The sequence below is a fragment of the Callorhinchus milii genome, unplaced genomic scaffold, assembly GCF_018977255.1.
Source record: "Callorhinchus milii isolate IMCB2004 unplaced genomic scaffold, IMCB_Cmil_1.0 Scaffold7, whole genome shotgun sequence".
NCBI lineage: Eukaryota > Metazoa > Chordata > Chondrichthyes > Chimaeriformes > Callorhinchidae > Callorhinchus > Callorhinchus milii.
In genome coordinates this window covers 27,412,487-27,422,979 of record NW_024704748.1, presented here as the reverse complement: position 1 = coordinate 27,422,979, position 10,493 = coordinate 27,412,487, and the positions used below count along the sequence as shown (strand labels likewise).

The 10,493-nt window shown below is 53.0% G+C and overlaps 1 protein-coding gene across 1 annotated transcript in view; it reads left to right on the top strand.

The window, feature by feature from the left end:
- The window catches only part of ldb1a (LIM domain binding 1a), a 28,518-nt gene that overhangs the window by 930 nt on the left and 17,095 nt on the right, over nt 1-10,493 (top strand). The gene's annotated exons all lie outside the window — the stretch shown is intronic.

Genomic DNA, 10,493 nt, shown 5'->3' with positions numbered 1-10,493 from the left:
GTGAGGGCGGGGGGGGTGGCTGGGGGGAGTGAGGGCGGGGGTGGGAGTGGGGGGGGGGGATGGGCTGGGGGGGGGGCTGGCGTGGGGATAGGTGGCGGGAGCTGGGGCGGGGGGGGGGGCATGGCGGGTGGGGAGGTGGGGTGCAGGGGGGGTGGGGCAGGGGTGGGGGGCAGAGGTGGGCTGGCGGGGGCGGGGGGGGGCAGTGAGGGCTGGGGGGGGCAGTGAGGGCTGGGGGGGCAGTGAGGGCTGGGGGGGGCAGTGAGGGCTGGGGGGCGGGGGCTGGGGGGGGCTGGGGGGGGGCAGTGAGGGCTGGGGGGGGGCAGGAGGGCTGGGGGGGGCAGTGAGGCTGGGGGGCAGTGAGGGCTGGGGGGGGCGTGAGGCTGGGGGGGCAGTGGGGCTGGGGGGGCTGGGGGGGGGCAGTGAGCTGGGGGGGGGGCAGTGAGGGGGGGGGGGCTGGGGGGGGGCAGTGAGGGCGGGGGGGGCAGTGAGGCGGGGGGGCTGGGGGGAGGGCTGGGGGGGGGCAGTGAGGGCGGGGGGGCTGGGGGAGGGTGGGGGGGGCAGTGAGGGCTGGGGGGGGGCAGTGAGGGCTGGGGGGGCTGGGGGGGGGCAGTGAGGGCTGGGGGGGTGGGGGGCAGTGAGGGCTGGGGGGGCTGGGGGGGCAGTGAGGGCTGGGGGGCTGGGGGGGGGCAGTGAGGGCTGGGGGGGGCAGTGAGGGCTGGGGGGGGTTGGCTCGGGTTGGGGGGGGAGTTGGCTCGGCTCGGGTCGGCTGCTGGTTTACCAGTCTTTGCTATTGATGCAAAGTGCGTGTTGTGTTGCCCTGTGGGGGGGCAACAAAGGATTTCAGGCCTGTTTTGGGGTGAAGAGCATCAGCTTATACACACACACACACACACACACTGGGGGGAGGGCTTTATTTTTGTTGCATGTTTTTCACAATGATTATGGGAGTGGGGGTGGGGGGAGGATTTTAATACAATCCTTATCCCCACAGGCAGGTAACTCTTTGTCAGCAGTATCCCCCCCCCCCACCCCTCCCACCCTAAAGACAGTGACAGTTGTGGTGGAGCGGCTCAGGGTGGCACAGTGTTCTGCGCTTGTTGTTGTGTGTGTTTTTAAGTCCTCGGTTTGGTGGCGGGCGGCGGGGGGGGAGGGGGGAGTTTGTGTGTTAATAATGAGCTTCCGGCATCTCATGTGATGAGTAAACTTTTGCCTTTGCTTATGTAATGATGGGTCACGTGAGCAGTAATTGGCTGCTGCTTGCGTCACGCTGCCCGCAGGCCAGCACCAGGGGTGAGCGGGATGCGCACGGGTTTTGTCGGGATGTGTTCTGAGTGGCTCCACGTTCCCGGGCGGGCAGCCCGGCTCAAGGTTGCTGTGTGTGGAATTGTTTACCGTGCTGAGTGGTGTTGTGGTGGGGTGAGCGTGAGAGTGTGACAGGGATGTTTGTTTGATGCTCTCACCCTTTGCCACAAGCACTGAGGGTAATAATCCCTCCAGAAAAAAAATTGAGTGGTCACTCAATCCACGACTGTTTGTGGGACACTGCTGTGGACAATTGGCTGCAATATTTTACCCACAGAATACAGTCAATTTACTTTGCAGTATACTCTGCAAAGCGCTTTGAGACGTCCCAACGATTCAAGACGCTATATCAAATGCAATGATTAATATTATTTGTAGCGAGTGGGCCTGGACCACATCCGCTTCATCCTGAAGTTATCGGGAGTGAATTGGGGATTGTACCCAGATTTGGTTTTGGGACAGTAGTGAAATGATTTCCTCTCAACGGCTCAGTTGATGGTGAGCATTACGCAGCTCTAGGAATGGAAAGCTCTCAGCTTTGAACTCCATGTCTGCCCTGAGACGCTGCCCCACGTGAAGGGAGCTGTATAAATGCAAGTTGGTGTTGTTGAGTTACTCATCTCAACTGGGGGTAGTAGCTGGACTAAATTTGTCTTTGTCTCTGTGGGTTAATGAGGAGGCTGAAATTAACCAGTGCTCCTGCGCACTATTCACAGTCCCCATCCTTGTTGGAAGGGGTGCAGGTATATGGATGTCAGGTCAAGAGAAGAGTCGGCAGTTTCTTACCCATCACATACTGTTGCTACTCATACATGAATAATAGCTATTTCAATGTTGTATCGGAGGATGACCAGGGTCTGTCGTACATCGGCTCCTTAGAGAGGATGGGTGAAAATAAGGGGGAAGGAAAAACAAAACTAGCTTCACGTTAATCAGCAGCCACACTGAGTGACTATTGAAGCATTGAAAACATTAACGGTGTCACTCACTGCAGATTTCCATCAATCGCTGCCTGTGACCCAGAGTAATGAGGCTCCTGCTCAGTGTGCCTCCACTGTACCATTCTTGCCTCAGTGTTTTGCTTCTGTGAAGATGTTGATCTTGACTTTGATATCAAAGTGTATCAGGGAATGGGGTTAGAGTAGAGAGCTCCAGTAGGGGAGCGAGCACCAGCACAGACACGATGGGGAGAGAGAGAGCAGGGAAATGGGTTAGAGTAGAGAGCTCCAGTGGGGGAGCGAGCAAAGCCACCTTGTTTAACTAATGTCCTGTTCTGGAGTAGGATGTTGCTCCGGTCCCCAGGCCCGTTAGCTGGCGGGTTGGCCAGTCTCCAGCTGTGCCCTGGGAGTCAGCTCAGGTGTGGGTTACTGAAAATGGCCTTGACTCCAATCTCTCCCCTTCATCATCCGGGTCACTGTGGAGCCCCACTTAACCCTAGACCCTCCCCCCCGTGTCAGGCTTTGTCAGGGGACTGGTCTGACTGGGCCCTCCTACACCTTGGTGTGGTGAGCAGCTCAATGTCATAGAGTGGCCTCAAACTTGTGGTGTTTTCTCTGCTCTGTCCGCTTGCCTGGCAGCCATTGAGGCCCGGCTGAGCCACAATTTCTCGCAGCTAAACATGGACAAGTCTGAAGCTGCCCTCTGCTCTGAGTAATGTCTGTCACCTCTAGCTCTGACCTCCTGAACCCCCGGCCTGTCTCTCAACCGTACAGTGTACAACCTCAGCGATGGGCTCAGTCCTCAACTGTCTTTCCTTTCGTTCATCAACAACAACAACTTATATTTATATAGCGCCCCTCACGCAGGATGGTGCCCAGAGCACATTCAGTCTGTGACGACGACAACAACAAATTGCGCCTTTCATGTCAGATTGACTTGAGACTGCTTTTCCCCACCTCTCCCTCTGTATCTCACCCCAGGCTCCCTGTCTCCCAAAGGAATGTCTCCCCCTCAGCTATAATCCCCTCACGCCCACCACCTTCCCATCTCACTCCTCTATTTGCCCCCCTGCACTCAGCTAACTCATACTTGCTGCACGTCCCTTGCCCTCTCAGCACTGCCATCAGTGGCTGAGCATTTAGCCGCTACCCCTTCATCTCACCCCCTCTCAATCCGTCTTTAATCCCACTTCAAGTCCTATGTCTTCAGCTGTGCCTATGTTCAGCTCCCCCTCCCGTGCTCACTTGCTGGTGTCTGACCCTGTTATTGTTCAGCTCTGTGACTTTCCCTGCCTGCAGGGGACACTGTGCAAATGCAGGTTTGTGGGTGCAAACTCTTGTCAGCAACCAGCAATGAGGGCTTGAACCTCACGAATGTCGGAGAGGGGAGCAGCCCCCAGATATTGCACGCCTCGAGGCGAGGAGTGGTGGGTGTTGTGGAGTAGTGAGGAGAGGACTGAGGAGAGGAGTCGGGCAGATCGTGTGGGATCAGTTACAGGGAAGGAGATCCAACTGCAGAAGGCACTGAGCTGTGAGAATCAGCAAGGCTGGGATGGGAGTTTTAGACATCCTTTCTTTCCTGTTCATAAAAAAACAATTCTGTTCACAATCTGAGCTGCCCTGACTTTCCCTGCACTCTGCAAACTCAAACCTGCCCCCCCCCACCCACCCACCCCCCGTGACAGAGCTTTCAACCACTCCAGCTCCTCAATATCCGTATGCGCCTCCATCCCTCGAAAACCCTACTGTTCCAACTATGCCATCCATCACCTCCCTCATATCTCTCTATTTCCACTTACGTTTAGTGTCTGTGAAGTGCTTTGAGGCTTTATCCTGTATTAAAAATGCTGTGAGTGTGCGTAAGTGTTAAGGTGCTGCTGACGCCCCCTTGCCTGCCCGCCCCGGGGTGGGGAGAGGGGGGGCAGAGGGCAGGTGAGCAAGAGGGTGGAGGGTGGGCGAGGCCCTCTACCCCCCCCCCCCGGCCCTCTGGTACCGCGCCTGCCCCCCACGGGTACCGCGCCTGCCCCCCATGCTTGTGTGGGGAAGGGTCTAAAGAGTTTGCTGGGTCTGAGTAAGGGTGGGAGGGGCCCATTCCCCCACAAGCCTGATGACGCACTCAGGGCAGTGAGGACAGACAGAGATTGAATCATTTCGACCATCTGGCACCTACACTGTGAGCCGGAGGATTTCCTGACGTCAGGATATTTATCAAACAAAAAGGCTGCACACGAGTAAACAAGGAAAAGATGGAGCCTTTTCATAAGCGGCCACTTTTCTAGTTTAGTTGTGCTCAGTGTGGTATTTCCTCCATCTCCTGGTGTCTGTTCTTAATCGGCAGCTGAAATGTTCTCCCTTGCCTCCTTCAAGGCCAGTGTCAAGATCCTCCCACCCACTCCGCCCTCCACCCATCCTGATCCCAACCCCCTGGGTGGATGCAAATCCCTGACTGTCCAGCACCTTGGGACGTACTCCCGACGTGAAAGGTGCTGTGTGAATGTACTGTGTTGTTGCCCAGCACTAATCCCACCAGTAAATTGGGAGGGGCAGGGGCTGATTCTCCCTCCTCCCACCAGGAGGAAGCGGCAAGTCTCTGCTTGGAGCTGCGCATGGTGACTGCACTGCGCTGCACTGGGGCGAGTGGCCTGGTTGGGTTGTGGCTGAGAGGGGGGAATGAAGCTCGCAGTTGGAGCTGGGAGTTCATACCCGGCTCACTGCCCCCTTGTGGTTTTCCAGGACACATTCATTGCACTGAAGAGGAACTGAAACAGACGCCCAAGAACATCGGGTGGGGGCCGGGGGGTGGAGAGGGCTGCACACAACCTGTCAGCAGCATAGCTCGGCCTCCGGGCTCTGTTCCAGGGCTATAAAAGGACAGATATGGGGGACGTGGATGTCAGCGGTATGTTTGACTTGCTCAGGCCAGGACCACAGGACCCTGGTTCGAATTAACAAGCCTCGAGCAGGACAGGGGAACAGGAACACAAGTTTAAGATCATTCCCAAAGCGGCGAGAAGTTTTTCCTTCTCGAAGCCAGATACTTACTTGGATATGGAATGGAGGGAGGGCAAGCGACTTAGCACAGCTGTTTGGTCACTCAATCCACTGGTACACTGGCTCCCCAGCCTTTCTCAGGGAATTAATTGTAAAACCTTGTGAATAATACTGTATACCCAACTCTATCTCTCTGCCTCTACCCTCAACTCCAGGACTACTGGCGTCCTGACCGACTGTCTGTCTGACATCAAGTTCTGGACGAGTGACAACTTTCTCCAACTGAATGTCAGCAAGACCGAGGCCCTCCTGATTGGCTCGCGCCAGCGCCTCCGCACCTCGGGTGCTGGCAGCATCAGCCTCCACGGCTGCACACTCCACCTCACTAAGCCAGTCAGGGACCTGGGGGTCTTGTTTAACCCTGAACTGTCCTTTCTCCCCACCATCCACACCATGACCGGCACTGCCTACCACCACCTCCGCAACATTGCCAGACTCCGCCACTGCCTCACCCCTCAGGCTGCCGAAACCCTCACCCACACATTCGTCACCTCAAGGCTCGATTATGGAAACTCCGCCCTCATCGGCCTTCCCAACTCTTCCCTCCACAAGCTGCAGATCATCCAAAACTCTGCAGCTCGTGTACTCTCACGCACCAGTGACCCCATCACTCCCACCCTCGCCCGACTCCACTGGCTCCCCATCCCTTAGGGGATCGAATTCAAGATCCTCGTCCTCACTTTCAAGGCCATCCATGGCCTCGCCCCCTCCTACCTCTCTGACCTGCTGACTCCCTACCAACCTGCCCCCTCCATTCCCTCCGGGCTGCTCCGTGTCTCCCGCCCAACCCGACCTACCATCGGTGGCCGGGCTTTCAGCCTCTCTGCCCCCACACTCTGGAACTCCATCGCACAGTCCCTTCGCCTCGCTTCCTCCCTTGTCTCCTTCAAGGTCGGCCTCAAGACCCTCTTCTTCGATTGTGCCTTCAGTCGCTCTCCTACCTTTCTGCCTTCCCTCACCCATCCCCCACCCCTCCCCGATGCTCGGGTCTTGACCCCTGACTGTCCAGCGCCTTGGGATGTCCTCCCGAAGTGAAAGGTGCTCTATAAGTGTAATTTTGTTGTTATTGTATACCAGTGGTATAGTGAGTATAGTGCACACAGACTAGAAAGTCCTGGCTTCAGTCCCTGCTGTGGGCTGAGTTACTGGACTCAGTTTGGCCTTGGAAGCCTGGACCAGGAAGAGGGAGATTCCAGTGTTTGCTGTCCAGTGGCTTGCAGCCGGCAGGTGGATGTCGGGTTGAGAACAGTGAAGCTCCTGGGGTTGAGTGTCCTGGTGACACTCTCCCCGGGTTCAGAGAACAGTAATGGCCACGTGGAGCAGGAGTCAGCACCTCCAGGAGAGGAGTAGAAGGCGTGGAGTCCTGTAGCTCAGTGGTTAGAACACTCGCCTCACAAGTGAGAGGACCCAGATTTGATTCCTGGGCATCTCTGTTTACCAACAGTAAGTAGAAACCTGGTTGTTAGTTGATTGGTGGTTCACTTTTCTGGGGGTAAAATCCCTTCAAAAATAATGATAATAATTTGCTCATTTAATCCACGACTGTTTGTGGAATGCTGCTGTGCGCAATTGGCTGCTGCGTTTTGCCCCCAAAATATACAGTCAATTCACTTTACAGTATATCCTGTGAAGAGCTTTGAGGCGTCTCAAAGACGTGATCAGGCGTTGTATCAAATGCAAAGATTATTATTATTTTATATTACAAGTTTGTCGATTGACAATTGTCCCAATGTGGGAGTCATTGCAACACTTGGTGATTTTATTTACCCAGTGGGTGCATACTCCACTCACAGTAGCCTGTCTGACAGTACATTGCCTGTGTCGTAGTCTGCCTGTACCAGTTCACTGGTGCCTGGGCCACCCCCTCGTGGAAGGAAGGAAGGTGCACAACCATCAATTATTTCGCGCTCATAAATTTAACAAAAGGAGCCCGGCCCCTTCATGGTGCGCTCCAGCACACACTGAGTATTATCAAAGATTTATAGTGCGCTCTGCTGTGCGGGCAGCGCTGCCATTATAATAATAATAATAATAATCCTTGCATTTGATATAGCGCTGTAAAGTGAATTGACCGTATATTCATTAGCAAGATTCCAGTTTTACAACACTGGCATGTCTCTCTCTCTCTCTGCAGCTCCAACCACCTCTGGTTTCTGCCCATCTCCTGAAAGCGTTTTACCCTGTTTTTCCTTTTTACCCGGAGGGTTTCACAGGTACCTCCTCACCCTGTATGACCATCATGTGGAGTCCTGTAGCTTAGCAGTTAGAGCACTTGCCTCGCAAGTGAGAGGAAAAACTTTGGATACTCTGGCTAGTGATCAAGAAGAGTTTCTCTCTCCCGGAGTCCTGGCCAACAGTCCCTCAGATGCAATTGGTCACTCACTTCATGGCTGTTTGTGGGATGTCGCTGTGCACAAATTGGCTGCCATGTTTGCCTACAAAGTACACAGTCCCCACACTTTATAGTATATCCTGTGACACTTTGTTACATATGTGTCCCCCGTCCACCCCGATGTGGAAGGGCTATGTCAGATGCCTGGATTAATCACTAATGAACACTGGCCAGGTCCCTCCTCTCCAACCTCAGCAAGCTCAGCCTCAATACAAATCACCAACTCACCACAGACCAGGATCTGAAGCTATGACCTCCCAATGCTTGTGGTTCAGTTGTTCCCTGGATAAACTCACTGAGTTGTCGGAAGAACTTCTATACAGTATTTCTCTTCTTGTGGCAGACACCCCAGCATGAGGCAGAGCCTGCAGATGGAGGGGAGAGCATTTGGGGGTAATGGGTGTCAGCCTGGCACTATCTGTCTCACTCCTCTCTTGATGGAAGGATGTGGGTTCAAGCGCACCTGGATTTTGAGCTCAGTCTAGGCTGATGCTCAAGTGAAGTGCTGGGAGGTGCTGAATAGCTGGAGGTGCCGTCCTTCAGATGAAAAGTTAAACCGAGGTCTTGTCTGGCTGTGTGCTGGGGTACAGTTCAACACACCATGCAGGTGAAGGAGGGGTTAGAAAAAAGCAATCTACTCACTCTGTTATCTACACTAATCAAATACAAAGCCGTATCTTGAGGGCATCTGACTGTAAAGTTGAAGCACGTTCCTGTACCTGGGAGAGATGACTGGGGAGGTCACGTTTGGAATGTAACCTCCTGTGCTGTGAAATTGTTTTTGCTGAGATCAAAAATCTTTTTGGGGGGGAGGGAAATAGTTCAATCACGAAGCAACCAAGCCTGGATAATTAGCCCGAGTTACCATGGAAACAGAAAAATATGTTGTCCACTTCTCTGTTGTCTTAGAATAGAATATCAGGGAGCGTCTACAGAGAGTGGTGTTCCCAGGCCACATTGACTGCTTTCCTCTTTGGCTTTGCTGCTTCTCTTCTATCTCTTATCTCTGTTGCTTGCTTTAGGAAAAGATTTTATCCTGACATCTCTCTCTTTCACTCTGGTCTAATTTGCGCTACAGCATAACAGAATTCTCCCCACCTGGGGAGCCATCAGATTCCAGTTAACTACAGTCACTGTACTCGACGGTAAATCCTGTGATCGCTTTGAGACTCTCCGGACATCACTCTGTTTGTTAGTGTCTGAAGAACTGTAAAACGAGAAGCCCAACAGTTGTTTTTCACTCTCAAGCAGGACCTTCAGTCCGTGAAGAGAGAGTGTCCAATGATTATTATTAATCCTTGCATTTGATACAGCGCTTTATGTCATCGAGTGGTCTCAAAGTGTTGCACAGGATTTACTATAACATGCAGTGACTGTGTGTTTTGTTGGCAAATACAGCAGCAAATTTGAGTACCACAAACAGCAAGGACGATTGTTGACCAGGACACTGGGACAAACTCCCTTCTGTTTGAAATGGAACCACAGGATGTCTTCATGTCCACCAGAACAGGAAGACAGGCCCTCGGCTTAATGTCTCAACTGAAGGACGGCACCTCTAACAACGCGGTGCTCCCCCAACATTGTCAGACTCTTATTGGAGCGTCAGCCTAAACTAAATGAGTTCTGACGTGGGGCTTGAACCTACAAACTTCTGACTCAGCAACGAGAGTGCTACCAGTTGAGCAAGGCTGACATCTATAGAAAGGAAATGAGGAACGAGGGAAAAGGAGGAAGGGGAACAAAGAGCATCTGGTGTCTGTCTCCTGATAGTCTGAACGGCCTGTGCAGAAAGTATATTTTGTTCTTGTTCCTTCTCCTCTACTTATTGACCATTAAATCCCAGCCGCCCCAGGGAAAGGATAAAAACGGAACATGGCTGCAATAATAATCTTGCATTTGATACAGTGCCTTATCAAGTCTTAGAGACGTCTCAAGGCGCTTCACAGAATATACTGTAAAATGTAGTGACTGTATTTTGTGGACAAAACTCGGCAGCTCGTTGTGTCCCACAAACAGTTGTGTATTGAGTGACCACATTATGATTATTATTATTTATTTATTAACTAAGATCTCTTATTTGGTCACTTACCCGACGACCTGAATGGGGTGGGGTGTAGGGGTCCTTCTGGCTCAGCGTTGTGAATGACTCGGTTAGTTCAATGATGAAGGTTCTGTGTTTGAGTCCTGGTGACTGTACTCAGCCTATTGCCCTTCAGGGTTGGAGAAATGAGGACTGAGATCCTACAAGGTTTTGAACTCCAGCTAAGTTAGCTAGACCTCTGGCCTTCAGCTCACTACAAATGTTCCCCTCTCACACTTTCCTCTCTGTTTCTTGTTCACTTTCCCCCTCAGTATGTGTGTGTATCTCTGTCTTTTTCCCATGTCCACTCTCTCCCTTTCTCTTGAGACGTCTCAATGACATAAGGCACTATATAAACTGTAAGGTTTATAATTTTTTATATATATATATGTATTCTCCCCCCCCCCCCCCCTCCCACTGCTGGTCAAGGATTTGAATCCTGTAATTGGTTGAGTCACCACCTTCTGCATTCTGTGGCAGACAAGCACTGTATTATGTGAGTATATGGGGTGGTGGGGGGAGAAGGAAGGAGAGGTGATGGTTGGGGTGGGGGGGGGAAGGGGGATCCCAGTGTGTGTTGCGGAATTGCAGTGTGTCTGCACTCAGTGAGTTTGGGGCCTATTTGTCTCATACCAGCTGTTATCAGCACCCGGCAGTCTCTGGCGTGTGGTTTTCCTGTGAGATGGAGCCGAGGGGAACAGGAGGGTTTGGTGTGGTTGTGCTTACTCAC